Below are 19,583 nucleotides of genomic sequence, written 5' to 3'. Positions count from 1 at the left end.
TATTAAGACAGGTACACAAATATATTGTTGGTAGAGCTGTGAATCCACCATTCTGGAGAGCAATTTGGAATTAAGGAAATAAAATGACTAAAATATTCATACCCTTTGACCCAGAGATTCTACTGTTGGTCATATACCCCAAGGGGGTCGTTATAAGAAGAAACTTCCCATGTACTACAAAATATTTACAGCAGCATTTTTTTATGGTAGCAAAGAACTAGAAACAACAAAGTAAAATGCCTATCAATAGGGGAATGTCTAATTGTGGTATATATATGAATGTAAAGGCTGTAAGAAACAACAACTATAATGAATACACAGAATCATAGAAAGACTTACATGAGCTAATGCAAATTGAAATAGGTAGAACCAAGAAAACAAATATGCATTATTTATTAAATTTAAATGTAAAGATCAACTACAACAAACCATTAAAAATGTTGCAGAATTACAAAGAGCAAGCATGGCCTCAAAGAGAAGATATGAGAAGACATTCCCTCCACTTTTTTGCAAAGGTGGGGTGAGACGCCAAAAGGGACAGAATATTATATGTATTTTCAAACCTTTTCCATATATTGATCAATTTTGCTTTTGTCTTTTCTCCTTTTCTTTAAAAAGATTCTTTGTTATTTCAGGTGACTCTTGTAAAGAGAAAGAAACTGGGAGAAACTTAGGCAATGAAAAATAAAATTTTATTAAAAAAAAAAGATTGTATACAAACTAATTCACACTCATCATTCAATTAACCAGTAAACTCAGACCGTTCATTTTGGTCATTGGGGAAGTGCCTTAAATTGTGCTGTCAAATCAACTTTCCTTTTTTTGTTTTTTTTTGGTGAGGCAATCATGGTTAAGTGACTTGCCCAAGGTCACACAGCTAGTAAGTGTTAAGTGTCTGAGGCTGGATTTGAATTCAGGTCCTCCAGAGCTCTATTCACTGTGCCACCTAGCTGCCCCATTCAAATCAACCTTGAAAAACAAATTCTGTTGGTAGCAGGTGCAGGGAGAAACCTGGGAAGCTCTTTGGAAGGGGGTGAAGATTAGGAAGAAGAGAAGCTCACTTGGGGTACAGCCATATGGTAGTTCCATATTTTTAGTAATTCTTGATAAAAAAAAAAGTGCTGAGCCCAGTTGGTTCTAGTTTCCAGGATGCAAATCCAGCCAGCCCCCCCCCCCCCCCCCCCCCCCCCGCCAAATCTGAGAGCCTAGGAAAAAGCCCTGGCCACCTGGCCCTCGTTTCGAATCAAGCCTGGTTTTGAATCAAGCATCCACTACCTATCTAGAACTACGCTTGGCATTCTGAAGGTTACACGGAAGTATAAGACAATCCTTGCTTTTCAAGGGCTAAAACTTTAGTTAGGAGACAAGACCTTTACTAGTTACACTGGCTTTAAGTACAAATGTTCTTTTCAGGGTAGGAATGACTCTACAATTAGGTACTGTTACAGACCTGTGGAAAGAGACTTTAGGTGAGGAGGTCTTTGGGTGCCTGCCCGATCATTTTTTGGGGGGGGCAATTGGGGTTAAGTGACTTGCCTCAGGGTCACACAGCTAGTAAGTGTTAAGTGTCTGAGGCTGGATTTGAACTCAGATCCTCCTGACTTCAGTGCTGGTGCTCTATCCACGGCACCACCTAGCTGCCCCCTGACTCCAGATGTGCCTGGGCTGCACAGCTGCCTCCAGGTGAGGTCATTGTAACTGTTTGCCCTCAGCACACAGCTACCCAGCTCACAGGATCTGGAGTTGGAAGAGAATTCATAGATAATCTAGTATAATCTTCTACACTCTCCCCAATTTACAGAGGAAGAAACTGAGGCCCAGAAAGATGAAGGGATTTGTTAATTTGTCATTTGTTCATTGGTTCATTAGTAAGTTTGGTTGCACAGAAGTTAAGTAATGGGGCTGAGATTCCTAATCCAGTGTTCTTTCTCTTACACCCTGTCATTGATGCCCCACAGAAGAGAAGACTTAGCATACATGCCCCCCCTGCACTCCCCTTTAGGGAAATAAGGTCTCCAAAATAGTGATATCGTATACTTAGTTCTTAAAATACTAGAAACCATCCATTTTAAAAAACATTTAACACTATTTTTATTTACAGCTGAAAAACATGAGGCACAGTAGGAAATTGCGATCTCTCTTAATTAAAAGGGAGAACGGTTCTTAAACGTCACTGTTTATAATGGGAAACACCTGCCTTTGATGGGGAGTAAGGAAAGGCATGTTAGGAGGATGGGTCGAATGCCCTTCTGCTCCTCCTTTCCCCTGCCTCCCAGTAAGGAACAAGCCCTAGGGAAAAAAGAACACAGAATGGAGGCCTAATGTGCATCTGAGTCGTCCTTGGGCACACCCTCTCTGGCTGACAGCCTGCTGATCTTAATATAGTGCTGCTGGGGTCACTGTGGGCATGCCTGGCTCTGTGCACCGTTTGATCTAAATAGCTAATCTGTTCTCACTTGGGAGGCAGCTCTGGCTGGGATGAAGAGAGAGAGAGGGGTTGGCTTACCGATCTGTGCATGTCGGCGAGGCAGTTAGTTCCTAACGGGTCCTCTCTTCACCAGCTTCCTCTCTCTCTCCAAAGCTTCTCCCACATAGCTGGGGCCTATTTTCAGAACAAAGCAGGGTGGGTTTCTCTTGTGCTTCCCAGTTCTACCACAACAAAAGGGTAAAGCTCAGTATTTAGGATCAAATAAAGCCTCTTGCTGTATAATAATATAAATAAGATATGACCACAGCTTTCCATGGGTTTATAGACTTGGGGGTTCTAGCTGATTGGAAGCAAAATGATGATTTAATATTTATACGTAAATGTGACTGACAAAAGTATTAATGCAAGCTACACTGATGGAAGTGGTATGTGCAGAAAGAAAGCAATCAATCACCAAGTATTAAGCACTTACCTTGTGCTAGGCGCTGGAGATACAAGTCCAAAGAATGAAACAATCCCCATTCCCAATGAACTTAAATTGTAGTGGGAGAGAACAATGTACAAAAATATAAAGCACAAATATAAAGTTAATAAATGCATATAAATGTATGTGTATATGTGCATATACACATACATACACACATACACATAGTGTTTAAGTACAAAGTAGTTTGGAACAGAGGGTACCACAGGTGGGGGAATCAGAAAAAGGGTCGTGCAGAAAATTGGAGCTGAGCTGTACCTTAAAGGAAGGGAGGATTGGAGGTAAAGAGAGAGTGCATTTTAGGCAAGGAGACGACAGCCTCACTCTATAGTGCATTGGTCAGATCATATCTGGACTTCTCCTGTTCTCTTTGGGAGAAACTGTAGGATGAAAGGATTTAAAACCATGTCACATGAGGAATGCCTGAAGGAATTTAGGCAATAGAACCTTGCCTCTCTTTTTCTGACTCCATTTAAATTTAGTCTTATAAAACCTAGGGTGCACCTCAGATTTTTCCCTTTTTTCATTTCTTTTATCACATTTCAAAATGGAGTGGCCACTTTCTTCTTCCTGCCCCCACCAAGGTTCCCATCCTTTGTATACCAGAAAGCATTTTAGCTTTCTAATATCTAGTGGGGCAGCTGGGTGGCACAGAGAAAAGAGCACTGGGCTTGGAATCAGGAAGACTCATCTTCATAAGTTCAAATCTCACCTCAGACATTTATTAGCTGTGTGACTCTGGGCAAGTCATTTAGCCATGTTTGCCTCAGTTTCCTCATCTGTAAAATGAGCTGGAGAAGGAAATTGCAAACCACTTCTAGTATTTTTGCCAAGAAAACCCCAAATGAGGTTATGAAAAGTTGGACATGACTGAACAACAACATCTCAAGATAACAAGTCATAAAATAATTTAGATAATTTGTTTCATTTCCCTCATCTGACCTGCTGGTACAAGGAGATGGTATTGGAGTTGAAGACAGGGGACCAAGGTTTGAATTCTGGCTCTGCTCCTTTCAAAGTCATCTATGTGACTTATTATAAGCCCCTTTCCTTTTCAATGCCTCAGTTTCCTTGTCTGGAAATTGAAGAGTTTGGACTGGATGAAGTTGCTTTCAATACCCACATCTCATGAATCTATAAGTCCATGTTTATTTGAAGATGAGAAGACTTGGGGAGAAGGATGATAGGTGTCCTTAACTGTTTAAAGGACTGTTATCTATGCAACTCCAGAAGAAAGACAGGATGCCCATGGAAGTTATTGTCTGTTTGAATATAGTGAAACAAAAGTTTCTATCATTTAGCACTGTCCAGCAATGGAATGGACTATCAGATACTGAGTTTCTTGTTCCTACAAGTGTTCAGGCAGGAGAGAGATGATATTTGTCAGAGACGTTACAGAGGGGATTTATACGTTAACTAATGGGTCAAACCAAATCTCTTTTAAGGTCCCTTCCAGTGGCCAGTTCATTGGTTGAGACTACATACCCAAATGCCGTCATCTAGCCTACATTAACAGGAAACAGATTCCTGCCACCTGCTTTCATTCACTTTATACCTTACAAGCTTTTTACTTACATAGGAAGTGAAATATTTCCCGTAACTCTTCTTCTTTCTCCTGGAAATTGCCCATTCCCCTGTTTGGGTACAGTCCAAATAAGGTAATTACCTTAGCTCTCTGCTTCCCTTTGCCTGGGAGAGAGAAAGCAAAACTCTGATAATAACAACAGCATGACTGTACCCAGAATACACATGAGACAATTTATCAGAAAGCACTTTTGTTCTCCTCTTCTTTTCCTAGAGCCCTTGGTTCATCTCAGCTCCATGCCCCCAAGTATAGCTCTGTCCAGCTGTCTGCATGTAGTCTGTGCTTGCCGTCACTCAGTTTTGTTTAGAATTTGGCTATGAACCTTTAAAGTTATCATCCTATGCTTATGTGCTATTTTAAGATCCAGTTGGTACTATCAGAAAGCAACAATGACATAGTGAGGCAGTCTGTGATGTTTTCCCTGTGTTGCATGCAAGCTTGCATAGGAAGCATTCCATGGCTCCTGCCTCATTAAGGGAATTTAATCACTGAATGGATGATGACAAATAGGTAGTCAACAGATTTGAGCTTATTTCTCCTCCTCTCTAAATGTAAATAGGTCTGTTACAAAAAGGTTCATGGATGCCCTCTACTGAACAAGTATTATTGTGCTGTTAGGCTTGAAGGTAATCCTTGCCTCTAGTTATAATACCTAATGTAAGATTTAAAGGCACACTGAAAAAATACTCATTTTTCATAACTTTAAAAAATTTAGAATGATACGTTTTCTTTTAGATGGACACTTTCCTTTTGCTTGGGTCAGTCTCCAAACTAAGACTATTTATGCTTTTATTCAGAAATCAAGATTTGCAATAACTGACATTTTTATGGTGTGAAGTTCTTGCCCAGAGTACCTTATATAGAGTAACTTATATAGAGTACCACTTTGTGAGGTAGGCATTGTGGATACTATTATCCCCAATTTATAGTTGAGTAAACTGAGGCTCAGAGAAATTAAGGCACTTGCTTGTGCCAAGGTACCTACCAAGTCAGTAAGTGTCAGAGGTGGGATTTGAATTCAGGTCTGTTTCTGACTCCAAGTTCAGTACACCAGCCACCATATTCCACTGCTCTATATAAGTTGACAAGGAAACAGAGAATTACGTTTCAATGAGTAGTTTAATAATAATATTACCTCAAACATATGTAATATTTTATGGTTTACAAAGAATTCTGACACAGTACTTTGATGTGCTCTGTTTTATTTATTCCTCATAATAACCTTCTGAGGACAGGACAATTTTACAGATGAGCCTCCTGTAAGTTAAGTGATAGAAGCAGCCTCTGAGTCCAGCTCTTCTGACTTCTGTGCCAGTGTTCTTTCTTCACACCAATTAATCACAGAAAACCAGACATCTCAATTGAATTACTCACTTGTCCAGATGCAATCACGTCCTTAATCAATTTGTAAGAATCATAAGAAAGGTCTTTGGATTGCTTTATGCAAGCAGAAAATGTCACACAGAAAATATATGATCATTTGTGAGTCTGCCCTCTGGCCACATATACTCTTAAGTTTGAGCCCACTTTCCTCAGGGATCTATGTGTGCAAGAGGATGGTATGTCCCAGGTATGGGGGGGGGGGTGTTTCTGTAACAACTGTCCTTGCTATAATGGCTTAGTAAATGCCCTTTCTAAAAGTTAATTAAATCTGGCTCATAATCAGTGGAGAGGATACTGATGGGAGTTCCTGAGTGATAGTCACCCTCCAAGAATCTGGCCAACCACTGTGAGTGGGAGATGCATAAATAGCCCTAAAGTGGATGCTACAAATGAGTAACCTGAGGCGTACCAATAATAACATGCAAGAAAAGTTTGATGAATTTCTCAAAGTAAGGAAGGCACATTCCTCAACGTGACTGAAATAGAAAGGTATTTTAAAGCAGGACGTTCACTTTGATTCTCATACTTAGCCCTATAACATTTGATCATTCATAGGTCACATGAAGCCATCTTTTTTACTTCATAACTTTAAGTAGTAAATGCATTTTATTTAGTACTTACTTTGTGCTAGGCTCTGAGGTAAGGAAAATGGTAATCTGTGGTCAAAACAGAAGCAAGTACATCAAGAAACCCTGTGTGTATAGATTCAATGAGGGCAATAAGTTAGCCTTGGTGGGTTGATCCACAGTGGGACTGAGTTCACTGGTGGTTTTTTCCTCTTCAGATCTGGCTACATCTTTTCTCGGTTTGGAAGCTGACATTACACTCAGTAACAGGATCCCGGCTGAGCAGCTCAGTGTTCCCATGTGATTTTGTCTATACATAGCCAAAATATTTTGAGAAGAGAAAAATCAGTAGCATTGGTAATCAAATCATCGTGGAGACACCCAAATTATTTTTCCTAACAACTTAATATTTTTTAGATTTTAATATTTTATTTTTTCCCAATTAAATGTAAAAACAATTTTTAACCTTCATTTTTTTTGAGTTCCAAATTCTCTCCCATCCTCCCTTCCCTTCCCCATCACTGAGAAGGTAAGCAATTTGGTATAGAGGGTATACATATACAGTCATGAAAAACATATTTCCATATTAGCCATGTTGTGAAAGAAAACACACACAAAAAAACCTAAGAAAAATGAGGACAGTAAAATAATGGTATTCTTTGATCTGCATTCAGATTCCATCAGTTCTTCAGGGAAAGAACTGAAAGTTCTTAGAATTGTCTTAGATCTTTGTATTGCAGGGAATAACTAAGTCATTCACAGTTGATCTTCATATAATATTGCTATTACTGTGTACAATGTTCTGATTCTGCTCCTTTCACTTTGCATCAGTCCATACAAGTTTTTCCAGGTTTTTCTGAAAGCATCCTGCTCATCATTTCTTATAGCACAATAGTATTCTATTACAATCATATACTACAACTTACTCAGCCATTCCCCAAATAACTAACAATTGAAGATTTAACCATGCCCAGATGCCCAAATTGTCAAAATTTCTATTTTGGTTTAATTTTTTTTCCTTTCGTGGTTTCCTTGTGTGTGCATCATATTTCATTGGCAGCCAGCTGGAAATGTTTGATGGATTGTATAGACTGTGTGTTGGGAAGAAAACAGAAAACAGTCTATAACTCTTGTTAGGTAAAACCAGTCTCTTTTCTGACGCCTCATTATGGTACAGAGGTGACTCTAGGCTCTCAGTCAATGCCCATGGAGGAAAAGTTCTTGCAGGCTCTGCCAAGATAAAAACACTTTGAGTATAGTCTCTGCAGTGGGCTGCCTATCCTTCATCTAAGAACCAGCCAACTAAGTCTGAAGAGGCTTGTCACCATGAAGACGCTGGCCAACAGGTGATGGGTTTTTTGGCCATCTAAGGTGTGAAGGTGTTGGAATCTGACTCAACTGAAGGGTTACCCAAGCAGATGAAATTACAGATTCTTTTGTTGTTTAGTCATTTTGCAGTTGTGTCTGACTCTTTATGACCCTGTTTAGATTTTGTTGGCAAAGATATTGAAGGGCTTTGCCATTTCCTTCTCCAGCTCATTTTATAGATGAGGAAACTGAGGCAAACAGGGTTAAGTGACTTCCAGGGTCACATAGCTAGCAAGTGTCTGAGATGGGGTTTGAACTCATGAAGATGAGTTTTCCTAACTCTGGGCCTAGCACTCTATCCACTGTACCACCTAGCTGCTCAAGATTCTTCCTACAAATCCTTAAAATAGTATAAAACTAGGGCCTGGATTATTGTGGGAAAGACTGGTTGATGCACTTTAAGAAAGATAGCTCTAGAGAAGCCTAATCAAGTTATTGAAGTGATTGGGAGGTTGCCTAATAAGGACAGATCAGTATGGTGTTGGACTCTTCCATCTGGGCTCTGGGCTTTAAGATTTTGCATCTTAAGTTCTACTAGTTTGTTTGCATTGTTGAAACACCAGTGAGTGAGAAATGGAGTTAATGAAGCACATTCTATTTTCCAGATAGGCTAAATCCAGCTCCCGCCAAGAACTGGAGGGTGGATACCTCTGTTTTCTGCAAGCTGTCTGGGGACCATATGCTTCATTTGGCCATGTTTTAAGAAGTAGGATAAGGAATGCTTGCAATATATATCCCAGTCCCAAAACTCAACTATGCCTTAAACTTCTCAGGAAAATTCCTATGGTATATCAAACATTTGTTTCCTATTCTGATTTACTAATAAAAGTGTTAAATATGACTAGCCCTTAGATTGACCCATATAGCTCTTCCTTAAATACCTCCTACACTGGACCCACTGTCATTTATCATCACCATTTGTTTATAATTTTGCTGGCAACTTTTCATTCACATGAACTATTTTCTGACCCATCAGATATTCCAGCTAAGATAGTTAAAATTATGATAAAAATAAAAGTTTAAAAATGTGTTCCTGTATGAGCAAATGAATGATTTATTGGGCTGTATGATACCGGCTTATGGAAAAAATTAAAAAATAGAAGGAATGCAGACTACAAATGGTGTCATGGCATAATACTATGTATGTTGGTCTTTATGTTCATATGCACACAATATTATATTCATATTTGCATGCACACTCATACATATTATACACAGTTTCAATTTATCTATAATACAGTCTTTAACCAGGTCATAGTTTTATCATGCAGAGTTTCATTGTTAGATCTCGTTGACCTGCTGGATGACTTTCTTGTTTTTTTCCTCAAAGGTTTTCCTTTCTTCCATTTATCCTAGCAATTCATCATATTCTCCCATGAGCTAACTTGTTTCAGTGGTGTTTTCCCCAGCTCAATAGCCAGGAGTCTGGGCCTACTGCCTCTAATATGGAGGGGGGATTAGACTTGTTTTTCTTGATTCTTGAGGACAGAGTTAGGAGCAGTGGAGGTTTAGACTCCACGGAAGGGATGGCTTTCCAATAATTATGGCTACTTAGGGTGGAATGGGATTGCCTGGGGAGGCTGAGGTTTCCTCTTCAGGAGGTATCTTCAAACAAAGCTTGAAGGATCATTTGTTGGGCGTGTGGTAGAGAAGATTCTTGTTCAGGTGGTACAGTGGTTAGAGTACTGCATCCAGAGTCAGGAAGACTCGAATTTAAATCTGCCCTCAAGCAATTATTAGTGGCTGTGTGACCCTGGCCAAGTCACTTAGCCCCTGCCTCAGTGTCCTCAACTGTAAAATGGGGATAATAATAATACTACTGACCTCACAGAGTTGTTGTGAGGATCAAATGAGATAGCATTTGTAATCTGCTTAGCACAGTTCCTGGCACCTAGTAGGTGCTATATTATAAGTATTTATTCCATTCCTCTTTCCTTCTTCAGGTGTGGCTTGGACTAGATGGCTTTTGAGGCTTCTGATTCTGAAATTCTGTGATCATTTCCACTCATGTTTTAGTGAAAAGAGCAGTCAGGAGACTAATTAGCTATGTAACCTTACATACGTCACTTAATTTCTCCAGGATTTAAGTTTCTCAATATATAAAATTAGAAGGTACATTCATGGTTCCCAACCTTTTTTGAGTATAAGAACCTCTTTTTAATGGTAAACAATCAATTGGCTTCTCATTAAATAGTATCTGTTGATTACGAAACTATATATGGATTTAGGCTGCTAGGTGGCTCACTGGGCTTGAAATGAGGGAGACTCATCTTTACGAGTTCAAATTCAGCCTCAGACACTTGCTAGCTGTGTGACCCTGGGCAAGTCACCTGCTTGCCTCAGTTTTCTCATATGTAAAGTTAGCTGGAGAAGAAAATGGCAAACCACTCCAGTATCTTTGCCAAGAAAACCCCAAATGGGGTCATGAAGAGTCAGACATGACTAAAAAATGACTCAATGAAAAAATATAGATTTACAAAAGATCTCCAATGGAAACCCATTCGTTCTTGAAGGATCCTAATCCCCTACGGCACTCCAAATGTTGGCAAGTTTTTCCTTATGTCCAGTCTGAATTTGCCTCTTTGCAGCTCCTAACCGTTGCTCTCAGTTCTACTCTCTGGGGCCAAATAGAACTAACCCTTCTTCCATAGAAGGCTTTCAAGTACTTAAAGGTAATTTGCATAAGCCTCCTCTCTTCTTTGATCTAAACAATCTTAGCCCCTTTAACCAATCTTCAAATGGCATAGATTTTTTTGCATAATTTTGAGAACCCAGGGTTCCCTTCAAAGGGCATTAGAGTTAGACTTTAGTCTCAGATCTTAACAACTGGAAAACCTCTTCTTTCCCAAATCACATTAGACCTCATCTGGTCATTAGGACTTCCAGATTAGAACACTAATGAACTCTGAGTGCAGACTGAAGCATAATAGTTTCCCATTTTATTTTTCTTATTTTTTTGTTGTTGTTGCAAAATGGCTAATAGGGAAGTATGTTTTGCATGACTTTAAATGTATAATGGGTATCGTATTGCTTCCCTTCTCCATGGGTAGGGGAGGGGCTAGAGGGAAAGAGAGAAAAAAAAATAAGAAAAAAGAACTTCCAGATTAGGTCAGCCATTTGGTGAGTGGTTCATTGCTAGATCCTTGACCATTATAAGAATGAAGACTTTATGATGGCCACCTGAAATAAACTCATTTCTATAGTTCTAAGGGATATAGCATATGCTCTTAAGGCAGGTGTTCTAAAGTGGAAGAAGGCATGAAATGCCTGTCTACACATGCATATAATGATAATAATAATAACTAGCTTTGATATAAAGCTTCAAGGTTTGCAAAGCACTTTACAAATATTATCTCATATTACCCTCATAACAACCCTAGGAGGTAAGTGCTATTGTTATCCCCATTTTATAGATGAGGAAACTGAAACAGAGGTTAAGCGATTTTTTCAGGGTCACATAGCTAGTTAATATTTGAGTGAAGATTTGAATTAATGTTTTCCTAGCTCAAATCCAACACTGTCCACTGTGCCACCTAGTTGAGTCATGTAGTTTGTGTATCCTCAAGACTTCATTTCTTATAGTGTTTGAGGATGAGAGAGCACTGCTCAGCAAAAGACACTCTCCTCTCTATGTTTTCCAAAGGGCTATGTATGAGCCCAGGTATGGTAATATCACCAGGTGAGGGCTCTGACCACTGGTGAGCATGCTACAGGGTGGTAGGTTTACAAATTAGGCAGTGGCCAGGAGCAAATAGACCTGAGGGAGCAAGCTGCAGAGCTATGGCTGTGGCCCAGTGAGGGTGTGGGACAGTACTGCCTATTTCCATAAATAGGGATCACAGCTGGACCATGATACTTCAGAGCTGAGGGTTCTTAGAGTCATCTAGTCCAATTTTTTAATGACTTATCCAAGGTTACATACTTAATTGATGATGGAACTGGGGTTCAGCCTCCGGTCCACTGGCACCAAGCTCTGTTCTCTTTCCATTGCCCCACACTAAGAAACAGGGAACACTGAACCTGTTATACGTTCATTTCTGGGGATGTGAGTTCAATCAACCAATCAACGGTATTTATTAACTGCTAGGCAGTGTGCTGGGCGCCAAAGATACAAACACAATGAATGAAATAAACCCCGAATGCAAGGAGCTTATGTCCAGAAGTGACTGTGTCTTGCACCTACATGGAGGAATCAGAGAGGTTGCAGGATAATTATATTATGTCTTCTGGAAATATAGGAGATTGTTCCCCTTTGGGTATGTGCACAGATAATGTCTTACTTTTTGATTCACTTTCTTGTCAGTTATGTTGCTTCAGGTCTTAATAGAATGTGTTTGGTATCAAATCTGTTTCTTTTGTATGGTTTAACACCAAAGTTTATCCTTTATGGGGCTTCAGATATTCAATGATTAGGTGAATAGTGATAGTAACCATCCTGAATCTATAAGTAGAGAGGGACACTATACCAAAGCAAAGGGAAAACTGAGGCAATAAGTCAGCCAACTAAAGAAGCACTAGGGTTACTTGTTTGTATAAATGAAGCAGTTAGTATATGCTTGTTGAATTAATGAACCAATGAAAGAAGAAAAAAATCTCACAAAGTACTTTTGCTTCAACTAGAGATTGTGCCCAAATTATGACTGTGTTTTATTCTCCCCAAAATGCTGTAAGTGGTAAGTCACAGTCAGTTTGTCTCAGTTTTTCTATCTGTAAAATAGGAATAACACTCCTTTCACCACCCTTCTCACAGAGCTGTAGAGTGGAGAGCAACTTTGTAAACTGTCAGGTGCCATGTTAATTTTAGTTGGACCCTAATAGAGCTAAAACACTATACACTTGCAGTTGGAAACAATGCCGTTGCCAGGGCACAGTCTTTCTACCACCTTATGGGTTACCCAGGCCTCTTGGGCTCCCCTAGGACACCAGTCACTATTTAGAAGCTAGCTTTCTTGGGAAAGTGGGATACATCATATAGACAGAAGAGACTGCTTTACTTCTACCTCTGCTAACTTTAATCTCTAAGAGGAAACTTGGAAGCTACAGGCTGAGGGGTTAGGGAGGAATAAAAATGACCAAAGTAGCTGAAGGAGCTGGGATGGAAGAGGAACTGATAAGACTGAGGTATGGGGCTTGAGGGAATGGCAGAAGGAAGTGAAAAAAGTAAAAAGTAAGAGAGAAGAAGAAAGAGAAGGCAAGTCAATAAGCATCTGTTAAGTGCTTGCTATGGTCCAAGCACAGCTAAATACTGGGGATGCAATTAGAAGCAAAACAAAAGACAATCCCTGCCCTCAAGGAGCTTAACTTCTAATGGTGAAAGACAGAGAAGGGAGTTGAAAACTAAGGGATGCAGAGAAGACAGAACCTGCACCCGGGCAAGAAGTCTTAAGAATCAGGAGCAGGCCTGGAAAAGAACTAGAGAATGACTGGACTAGTCACTTCCTCAAAATTGAGGCTGTGGGAGGGGCTCATCAAGAGGGTTCCTTCCAAGTGGGGATCTCGGGGGTTGAGAAACCTTCCAGGGTGAGAAGGATGTAGAGGAAGAAGGAAGTGGTTATTCCATGGAGGTGAGGCATGGTCATGAAGTCTGGAGAGTCAGAAGTGGAACCAGGAAAGGAGAACTGAGATTATGTTGACTTCCTGGCACCTGCCCCTAGACACACCTTTTGGACGTATGTCCTGTGGCAAAGTAGCTACAACCTCCTCCGACCTCATGCCAGAAGGGAATGCTCTAGTATTCAGAACACTTCTTACCCTACCTCCCAACCCCTTCCTTCCTTTGCCCAACTGGAAATATAGCAATACAGATGATCTCCTTTTCTTTCCACCTTTGATGTGTGAGCTCTTGGGTAGCCTGTCCAGTTTAGTAGAATAACAGTGAATAGTTAGAAATGGAATTTAGAAGACCTATGTTCAAATCCTACCTTTAATGATAATCAGCTTTGTGACCGTGGTGAAGTCACTGACCCTCTCAAGTCTCAGTTTCCTCACTGATAAAATAGAGATGATAACACATTCACCTCACAGGGTGGTTTTGAAGCATCCAATGATAATATGTCAAGTACACTTCAGACCATATAAAGCAACCTATATGTCAGCTAAGAGCAGTAATAATAGTAGAGGCTGGATATTCATATATACAATTTTTTTTTTGTAAATAGGATGTTCAAACAGTGACCTTGAATCATGTGAATTCTTCTACTTGTTCTTTCTATACAGAAACTCACCTATGATCTCAACTAAATCTGGAGGTTCCTATGCAAGAGGGCAGATAGAATCTTACTCATTTCCACTCATGGAACATGTGCCAACTCTATCTCATTGGATGCCAAGGAAAGCCCTGAGTTCCCCAGCACCTCTCAGGGTGTTTCATGCCCCAGCACAGCTCTGCTACTGCCCTGTGGAAGCAGCTTCATTAAAGGTAAAAGCAGATGATCATCCATCTGGTTTTTAGATAGGAGACACAAAGGCCGTCTTGAGGTTTGAGCCGTTCAGTGTGCTCTGAAAATAGCTGGGTTCTGTGGCGCCAGCCACTGCTCTCACAGAATCAAAGAAACTCCATGTGACACAGCAGTATCTCCTCGTTAAGTGGAAGAGAGGAGCTATTGCAAAATCCCCCAACCTTTAGGAAACCTTTAGCTAATTAGGCACAGATTAGTTAGATGGTGGCCTAGCCAAGTGGCCTGTCTGTTCTATTTCAGCTTTGAGTAGGGCACCTGGATTGAAAAAAAAAACCTAGTAATTTTGATACCCAGCAAGTACCATAATATATGCCTGGGGCATCCTCCTCCCATATCATTTAGTAGCTTCCTATTTTAACTAATTACTATTTTTCATGGGGGCACTAAATTCAGTTGTTTCTATGCTACTGTAGGACTACAAGTGCTTTTAGAGTTCTCTAAACTCAGGGCCATCTAAATTCAGCACCATGGGGCAAGACCCTGGTTGCCTTCCCTTGGTTCTAGCTCTGGCCTGGATGATGTGGAAAATCAGGCTTCTCTGCTAGTACTCTGTGGTCAATCATGTAATGATAAATTTTGGGCTGGTCTACAAAGTTGTGATATTCCCCAGGGGGGAGGGAAGAAAGTACTCCAAAGGAGATAGGATGTAAGTTCCCACGAGGAAGGGTTTATCATTTTTGTCTCGGCATCCCCAACTAAAAGAAAAGGCTAAAATGACCCAATAATATTGGAAGCAAAGACTTTGGGGGAATTACTGGTTCTTTTCAGCACTCAAGAAGAATTGTTTTAGCTTCTCTTCACAATTATCTCTAAGGCTGAGTGGAAAAAATTTTGCAAAAGGAGGATGTTTGGAAATGTCTTGGACCGAGACCTTAAAACAATAATCCAAAATTTGGCAAAGCTGAGAAATAATGAAACTTCGAAGCAAACTGGTTTATTGATTTTTCAATTATCACTTGGTATTGAGGTAGAATTGAAAATGTTGGTTTATGCAACCCACACAGCACTGCTGTGGAATATTAATTCCATTTTTAAAATGAAGTTTTTGAGGCATAGAATAGAACATGATTTGCTGAAGGTCACACAGAGAACAAAACACAAAGCTAGATGTGAATTCAAGCAGAGTTTTATCTAGGAGTAACTAGGTACAAGGGAAGGGATTAGAGGAGAGATCTTGAAGCCAGAAATGGGAAAGAACTGAGTAGTAGGCCAGGGCCAGAATGGGAGAATATTCCCCAGGGATACAGGAATATCTCAGAATCTCACTTTTGAGGAAATCCAGTCATCCCTTTGATTATACCACAGTTAGCTTTCCTGTGAATCAGAGGAAGGGAAGCCCATCCCTCAAGTATTTTGGTCTATATTCTGCCTCCCCCCACCAGTTCCTTTATTACACAGGTATTGGGGAAGAGGAGTGTCCATGTAATCTCTTGACTCTGGGATGAGATTTTGTAAGAATACGTAACATGCAAGATAGCAGGTGGAACTTGGCCCTTAGAGATATTCTTTGAGCCTTGTCAAGAGAGTGGGAGCAGTTGCTGTGGATGAGTAGTATAGGGTGGTGTGGGGCTGATGGGTCCTGAGAGGATGAGTCCCCTCAGTTTATGCTCCATATGCTTAGTCTTCTTAATTTCCCCTCCATACATTCCAGCCTTCTTTGAAATCTCTTCTACCCATCCCTCCCATCAAAACCTTCCCTCTGTTCCTAAGGTATAAGGCTAATTTGCTGATAGCATTTGAAGCTATTCTGGAAACACTCCCCTCTCTTGGATTTAGATTTTAGGAGTTAGGAGGTTGAAAGACATGGTTTTTGTATCCAAAACTTGTTTCTCCAGTGGGTTGCTAGGAACTATGGCAAAGGATGCTATAATGATAATAGGTTTCATACATTGGATGGCTTCCTTTACTAGGCAGTTCACTTGCAAAGGCCATTCCAATAAGGCAAATGGAGGTATAAACTTTGGAGAAGAATCTTTGGAGAAGTTACCTATGATGCAGATGTGATTAGCTATTATAATTTAAATTTGCAGAAGCTTTGCCTCCTAAAAGGTTTGCTATAAGGTTTATGTAATCAGGAGTGTTTTTAGAAGTGTGCCGATTAAAAAGATGACTGGAGGAAATAAACTTAAGGGCATTTGGAGCAAAATAAGTTAAGGCCAAACAGTAGAAAGCCCTGCTTGCTTCAGATGAGTGATTGGAGAAACAGAAAGGCAATAGCTGAATTGTCAGTAACTAGCTGCAAAGGGAGGAAGTGATAACACTACTAAACTTCAGCACCTGGGAAAACCTTGTTTCACTTCTGAGTTCAAATCAGACCTCAACCATTACAGCACAGTGGAATCCTCAGAAGTGGGCCTTTTTCTTTTCTTCCTCTATGCCATCTCTTTGGTTATATGTATCTATCACTTTTTTTCATCAACTTTATTCTATGAAATGAGGAAAGGGAACCACAGAGAGGCAAAAGGATGGGCCTAAAACACAATGGTAAACCAATGGTTTCCCACATCCTGTGAAGGATCCTCTAACCTGCGGTTCTTAGCCTTTTTGGCTTCAGGGTCAATTCCTTTAGTTACACTCTTTAAAAATTGTGAAGAATCTCAGAGAGCTTGTGCTTATGTGGGCTATACCAATGGATATTTACCATACTAGAAATTAAAATGTCTTAATATTTTTAGTAAAATGGTTTTAATTTCTCAGACTACCTGGAAGAAAATTGCAGACCTCTACAGGTCCCTGGATCACATTCCAAGACCTGCTGCTTTTGAAAGCATTCCATTTCTTGTAGAATTTGAGTGATGTGATAACATCATCACGAACAGTGTTCGAATGCCCTCTATGGCCAGGACACTGTGTTAGATGCTAGGAATACAAATATGTTTAACAATATATCACATCGTTAATGGACAGATAGGTAATGCAGTGGGTAGAACACCAGGCCTGCAGTCAGGAAGGTCTGAGTTCAAATGTGGACTTAGACACTTACTAGCTCTGTGACCCTGGGAAAGTCACTTAACCCTATTTGCCTCAGTTTCCTCAACTGTAAAATGAGCTGGAGAAGGAAATGGCAAACCATTCTAGTATCTTTGACAAGAAAACCCCAAACAGGGTCATGAAGAGTCAGATACAACTGAATAACAACACTAACAACACACCTATAGACCAACTTCACAATCTATAGAATGTTTTACCTATAACACTGAAGGCAAATAGTAGTACAAGTATTATCATTCCCATTTTACAGTTGAAGAAACTGAAGCTATAGCAACCTAAATTACTTATTTATGGTTACAGAGATAGCAAGAGACAGAGCTGACTCCAAGTCTAGTGCCATTTATGGTAGACTACTATGTTGTGGGTGCATGGTCTAAAGGTGCTCATGACCCACGTGGGGAGAGAGGATGATTATATAGAGAAATTAATAATAGCACAATGTGGTATATGCTAAGTGGAATGAATATAATATGAACTAAATGATTTATCCACAATGTATGTAACTCACAAAAAAGGAGAAGAATTCTGTTTTACTCAAAGTGGATTAAATAGGCCTGTGGTGTTATTTCATCAATCAGCCCCAGCTGTAGCCCAATTTTAGCACCTGTTTGGATCCATTGTTGTGCTCATCAGACACCACATCCCGCACTGTGTCTATGAGCTATTTTTAGAGGGGCCTCCCAAGGAGCCCGTTCTCTGTTGCTATTTTGGGGAAAGTGAAAAGTCAATCAGGGCTGCAAATCTTCAAAGATGTGGTCAAGTGAGGTTGTGCTCGGGAATGTAGATGCCCATTAACTCTTCATTTCATCTCAGAGTCCTTTCCTGAGCACCCCTCCCACCAGCAAAGTGAATGTGCTTCTATTTCTGATGCCAATCTTCTGCTCAGATTTTCCTCCAATTAAATTACTATTTCTCAGAGCACACTCAAATCTCAGTAGGCCCCCTAAAATCATTTCCCTGCCAGGAATTCTTTAGAGATGGCAAAGGTAAATTCAGGAGAAAAGTTCTAGGGGAAGATATCTAGACAATAACACTGTCTGAATTGACTCCCTGCTGGCCAGTTTTGAGTACACAGAAATAACACATCAAGATCTCACCTGCACTTCTGCCTTAAATAAGGATAGAGGTGTGCCTTGAGCACATACTAGATGTGTTATCCAGGGCAAGTAATTTATACTCAAGATAGAACATTAGCAAGGAGACAGAGGCTGCCGTGTGCTCATTGCTGCATGGCTGAGACCACCTAGGTCTTAAAGGCTGTTTAAAATAGTCATGCTGCCCTCTCAGCTACAAAGAAAAAAGCAACTGACAGAGGAGTGGGCTGCCCTTTGTGTTTACTTACTGAATTCTATCTCAGGAGCCCCTGAGTCATTAGTTCTCCTAACTCTGAAAACAATTAAAAGACATTTCATTGTCACATAACATGAACCCTTCAATGATACATAGCCAGAACCTAGCTCTCCTTAGGTTTCTACTTGGCCAATTGGACTGCAACCAGGCTGCAAAATCTGTATATGCTCCAATAACTGTCCCTTATAGGCCAGTCCACCTTCATTACATAAGTAGGAATATATTTGTAGGGTACCTGATTTTATAATCCAATTCTATTTTTTAAAAGAAGTTTTGTAGATTTTTTTCAGTTAATCAACAAGTTTTTATTAAATGCTTACTATGTGCTAGGCACACAAAGACAAATATTAAAGTCATTGTCCCCAAGAAGCTTATGTACTCTATTGGAGGAAATGACACAAACACATAAATGCATGAATATGTTTGCAAGGTATGTGCTTTTGGGGATTACATATGATTAGAGCTTAAAGGGACCTGAGAGATCATTTAGTCAAACTCCTCCATTTAATATAGATCAGGAAACTAAGGCTCAAGGAGTTTAAGTGACTTGCCCATGGTTATGTAGTTAGTAATGGCGGAATGAAAATATGGCTCACAGTCTGTTGACCTCCTCCTCAATATCTTCTAATCTCCCTTATCTTATCTTCCAATCTCCCTCTTTAGAGTTAGCTATCACTAGTTTGTTTTGACTCCATCAGGGCAGATTCTCCAAGATGAATGGGGGAAAGCACATCTCTTTATTTTCATTAATTGAAATTGAAATTTAACATTTCTTTCAATTATTGAAAACACATGATTCCGAAAAGGGATCTGTTGACTTCATCACACTGCCAATGAGGTCCGTGACACAGATTAATTAGATCCAAGAGTCAGAGCTGCAATGATTTAATTTGCAAATCGTGGACATGTCTCAATGTAATAATATGCTTTTCTTAAACACCAATGCAAGTAGTGAACTTCTATTTGAGGA

At 40.0% G+C, this 19,583-nt stretch overlaps 1 protein-coding gene across 1 annotated transcript in view; it reads left to right on the top strand.

The window, feature by feature from the left end:
* The window catches only part of TMEM273 (transmembrane protein 273), a 191,248-nt gene that overhangs the window by 85,460 nt on the left and 86,205 nt on the right, over positions 1 to 19,583 (top strand). The window contains exon 2 of the mRNA XM_020996831.2: positions 14,031 to 14,232. The gene's annotated coding sequence lies outside the window, so the exon portion shown is untranslated. The remainder of the gene's footprint in view (positions 1 to 14,030; positions 14,233 to 19,583) is intronic.

Source organism: Phascolarctos cinereus, unplaced genomic scaffold, assembly GCF_003287225.1.
Source record: "Phascolarctos cinereus isolate Bilbo 61053 unplaced genomic scaffold, phaCin_HiC Scaffold_3;HRSCAF=262, whole genome shotgun sequence".
Lineage (NCBI taxonomy): Eukaryota > Metazoa > Chordata > Mammalia > Diprotodontia > Phascolarctidae > Phascolarctos > Phascolarctos cinereus.
This window is presented reverse-complemented; position numbering and strand designations above follow the sequence as displayed.